Genomic DNA, 5485 nt, shown 5'->3' on the forward strand with positions numbered 1-5485 from the left:
TTCTTTTGTAATTTTTATGGTTCTTCTAAGAATACTTCCCAATACTATGATATTGATTCTTTTGTAAACTCATGTAATTTAAGCAAGAGACGTTCTCTATCGTTGTTTCATTTGAATGCTAGGAGCTTTCCACGCCACTTCGAGCAGCTTAATGAATACCTACACTCCTTAAAACATAGTTTTTCTGTAATTGGCATAACAGAGACTTGGTTATCTCAAAATACAGCTCAAAATTACAACATGCCCAATTATAAAGTTATTCATCATTGCAGACATCATAAGGTAGGAGGGGGGGTTTCCCTATTCATAAGAAATGACTTATCCTATGTTGAGAGAAATGACTTGGAGTTTGAAATTGAGGAGTCAGAAACTCAGTGTATTTTCATTGAATTGTCCTCAAGTGGTGCTGAAGGGGGAAAATTCATTATTGGATGTGTATACAGGCCTCCAAACACTCTTATACAGGAGTTTAATGACAAATCAACCCTTAACAGAACACCTTCCCGGACTGATTAATCTGTACACCTGGGGTCCGCGCGGACACCAGAGCAGTTTTTTTCTAATTTTTAGAAATTATCAACATGCTACCAGCTCAATTGTTTTGCAAACTGATGTGGGAACCTCTGTGTCCACATTACATACAAAAATCATACATTTTGAACTTTTTCTATTTTTTGGTGAAGAAAAGAAGACAAGAAGAAATACCCGATTTTTAAACCCATTTCAGACTGAAGGGGCTTTTGAGGCCCAACTTTGATCTCAGATAGCGGCTAAACGGCTTGCGCTAGAAGTATCAAATTTGGAGACCTTTCCTAAAATGTCTCTGGAAAAAAGTTCATATTATTTTTATACTAGTAAATTGATGTTTTTTTGTGTTGCCATGGCAACGGGTAGTTTTTTTGAAAATAGAAGTAATTTTGGTTTAAACATAAAAATTTTCTGAGTTTTATATAAAATTACACTTCTTTTCCAACATTAATAACATCTTACATAAATAAATATAAGTTTAAACATTTAATATGCATAGAATATGCTAATTTGATGACGTCATTGGTCAAAATCCAATATGGCGGACTATATTATTAGCTCTGACGTCATATGACGTCATAATTACACCAAAGTTATTAAAATTCAATTCTATTACTACACCATTCTCTGAAAACTTGGTAGACATACGATGAATGCATAAAAACATATAAAAACGGAAATAAGGTAATGTATAAGAACGCCAGTGTATCCATTATGATCGAAAGCCGGCTGGGGTCCGCGCGAAAATCAGATATAATTTTTTTATAAATGGTAGAAACGGAGTTTTCTGCACTGTATCGAGAGACAACTTTGTGGGTGACAATTACCTAAAATTTCAGAAAAAAAATCTTTAGAAACAAAAAAGATATTACAGAATATATAGTGCTGGGGTCCGCGCGGACCCCAGGTGTACTGTTTAGGGTTAACTGAATGCCTGAATAAGATTAACAAAGAAAAGAGTACCTGCTATATCTTGGGTGACTTCAATATAGATCTATTAAAAACCTCACATTCCCCTACTACTGATCACATTAATAATCTTTTTTCTTCCTCATTCTTCCCTCTTGTTTACAAGCCTACAAGAATCACACCACATTCTGCCACCTTAATCGATAATATCTACACGAACACACTAAGTTCTGACTTAACGGCTGGAATTTTAGTAACAGACATATCAGACCATTTTCCAATATTTTTGACAACTGGATTTGAGGAGCCGTTGAAGAATGATTTTCGGTATACTTATAGACAGATTAATGAGGTGAACAAAGCAAAATTTGTTGAATCCTTAACTAACACATCGTGGATGTCCGTTTTGGAAGAAACTGATACAGAAATGGCTTATAATATATTTCTTTCTATATTTTCCTCACTTTTTGACAAATCATTTCCAATGAAAACTACCAAAATTGTCCAACATCCCCACAAAAAACCATGGTTAACCCGCTGTTTGCTTAATTCGATTAAGAAGAAAAACAAACTGTATAGAAAATACGTTAAAAACCCTAACCCTCTAACAGAGAGTACCTACAAAGGATACAAAAATAAGCTAAATCATTTGTTAAAAACTGCCAAAAAGAATTGTTACCATTGGAAATTCACAGAAGCCTCCTCCAACGTGAAACAAACTTGGAACGTTATCAATGAATTATTAAATCGTAGTAATAAATCAAAAACATCCCCTATTAAAATCCAAACAGATACTCAAGTTATTACTGAAAAAAGTAAGATGTGCGAAGAATTTAATGACTTTTTTGTAAATGTCGGTCCTACCCTGGAAAGCAAAATCCCCATGGTGACGAAAGATCCCCTTGATTACATTAATACTCCGCAAATTAGCCAACTAACGTCTTTTGAACCACCCACAACGGCCGAAGTTTTAAACATAGTTAGAAATTTGAAAGATTCCGCTGCTGGTCACGACGGAATTAGTACTAAAATACTAAAAATTTCCCTACCTTATATTATACGCCCTCTTACTCATATATTGACTTTATCTATCCAGAACGGAGTGGTTCCTAAAGCAACTAAAATTGCAAAAGTGATTCCTATATTTAAAAGCAATGATTCTACCTTAGTTAATAATTACCGCCCAATCTCAATCCTGCCCTGCATCTCGAAAATTTTGGAAAACTAATATACAATCGACTTTTAAAACATCTAGACCAGAACGATATTCTGTACAAACATCAGTACGGCTTTAGAAAGGGATACTCTACCTCGATGGCACTTATACAACTAATAGATAGAATAAATTCAGCTATTGATAACAATGAATATACTATTGGAATATTTTTAGACCTAAGTAAGGCTTTTGACACTGTTAATCATTCGATTCTTTTAAAAAAACTTAACAAATATGGCATCAGAGAGGTTGCACTTAAGTGGTTTACTAGTTATTTATCCGATAGAAAACAATACGTTGTCCTTAACGATAATTCTTCGTCCTGCAAACCTATAAATTGCGGAGTCCCCCAGGGATCGATTTTAGGGCCCCTCTTGTTTTTATTATATGTAAACGACCTTGCTGAAGCATCCAAAATTATGTTCTTCATACTTCTTGCCGATGATACTAATCTCTTTCTTTCACATGTAGATTTTGATTCTCTAATCCAACTAGCCAATCAAGAATTAGAAAAAGTTATTACATGGTTCGAAGCAAACAAACTATCGGTTAATATCAAAAAGACCTATTATCTTATCTTTTGTAGCAAAAATAAGGCAAATAAGAGAAAAAATCCCACCATCTACTTAAAAAACCACATTCTCTCCAAAGAATCTCAGGCTAAGTTTTTGGGAATACAAATAGACGACCGCTTAACCTGGAAGCCCCACATCGCTATAGTTGTTAATAAAATTTCAAAAACAATCTGGATCATAGGGAAAATTAGACATCTTTTATCCAACAAAACCTTTATAACCATCTATAACAGTTTAATTTATCCATATCTTGCATATTGTAATATTGTCTGGGGAAATGCCTACAAAACCTCTCTGCATCCTATATCAATTCTACAAAAAAAATTTACTACGCATTGCCACTGGTTCTAGTTTTTACACCCACTCTTCGCCTCTATTTAAAAAACTTAGACTTTTGAACATTTACGACATAAACAGATTTCAACTTGTACTTTTCGTAGCCCAATATATAAACCATAAACTCCCGGACACATTTGATGACTTTTTTAATTTTCGTTCTCAGATTCACAACTATCAAACTCGCAAACGTTCCGATTTTCATATCCCCCTAGTAAAAACTTCTCTTGCCCAAATGTCGGTTAGATACAAAGGTGTCACCTTATGGAATGAACTAACTCCAGCCCTAAAGAATCCTACCCTGTCTCTTCTCTCACTTAAACAAGCTTTGAAAAACCATCTGATTAACGAACCTAGCCCCCTGTAGTAGTTTTATTTAGTGTTTTCTCCTATTATAATTTACACCAATTATTATCATTACCTTATTTTCATTGTCATTAACTTATACCATACATTATTTCATTATCCTTATTGTATTATTTCCATTTTCTATTGTATTATTTCCATTTATTAATTATATTTAATTTTGTATAGTTTAAAGTAAGAGGGCCTAGTATAAGCACGCCATGCTTCTCCCCTCCTCCTGCACCTGTTTTATCATTGTTTTTATATTATTAGTGTCCGTATTATTGATGTGCAAACAATAAAATAAAAAAAATCAAATCAAATGTTTGGCAAGCAATGCTTAACATATACTACACATTCCATTACCAGGTTGGTAGGTTATGAAAGAATGTTTTGTACGAACCTAAAATGAGTTAAACTTACATAAGCAGTGGTAAGTAAAAAATATATATGTAAGAATTTATAAGTTTGACATTTACACTGTCTTGTTGCCATACGTTCGTGAAACTTTTATCAAATTGGTTGACTCAATTGTCAACTAATTCCTTTACAGACATTCTTTACTTTGTTAGTCCTTCTACCCTCTTGTATGGATTAAGAAATCTAATCTAGTCATGAATCATGACGAGCCTGACATGCATGCTTAATGTTTAGTTACCACATTCTTAGATTAACAGAAACAGCCAGTATTGTCCTAAAGGAAGATATCAGAATGACAACCAAAACTTTAACAGATGGAAAACATTTGACTAGGGATAAAGAATCCCTCAACCGTGACCAAGGACGCCACAGGCTCCCAAAGATCTACAACTCCCTCGTCCAGTCTCCCTCTTATGAGCTGAAGAATGCCACCTGAAAGCTTTTCTAAGCTTGAATTTTGTCGTGAGTACTAGTTTTACTCCTTCTTTCAAAAATAAGTTAAGTTAAAACAACGTCTTCTTACCCATCCAGAATATACAACCAGCAGGACGAAGATGTCCGTGGGAGGTGCTTGTCCGGGAAACCTGACTGTCGATAGTTCAACTTCATCGGGGATAAACTCGTACTTGATCTCCATTTGTACTGGTCCGTGTACATCGAAAAATTCTGCAAGCACAAGTGTAAAAGATATCATAATCCGATCGGGAGCAAGCAGGAATTAGTGGGGGTTAACGAAGCCAAAAAGTGCATACTTCCAGAAAGTCTAAAATCTCCGATTTCTTATTACAAAATAAGAGAGATACACTGTTACCAATTACTACTACAAAGACAAAGTTCACCCTATCTGGTACACAGAACAAAACATTGCTTATATTGCTGTCGTGTCCAACTCCCATATCAGTCTACATACTTTAGACATACGACATACCGACATGCTCAATTTCTGTATACCTCATCCCATAAGGGAAACCAAACCATCAATACATGACCATATTGTAACTCATATATTGTAATCAGTAGTAGTTTGTAATATTAATTGTAAGTTAGTTTAGTTTTGTAGTATTGCGGCATTGTCAAGCATTGTAAAATATACGAATGCCGCGCAATATAGTTCATTCATTTATTCATTAATATTGAAGAAACAAATAATATATAT

Source organism: Branchiostoma belcheri, unplaced genomic scaffold (assembly GCF_001625305.1).
Source record: "Branchiostoma belcheri isolate BF01 breed outbred unplaced genomic scaffold, Haploidv18h27 scaffold103, whole genome shotgun sequence".
Taxonomy (NCBI): Eukaryota; Metazoa; Chordata; class Leptocardii; order Amphioxiformes; family Branchiostomatidae; genus Branchiostoma; species Branchiostoma belcheri.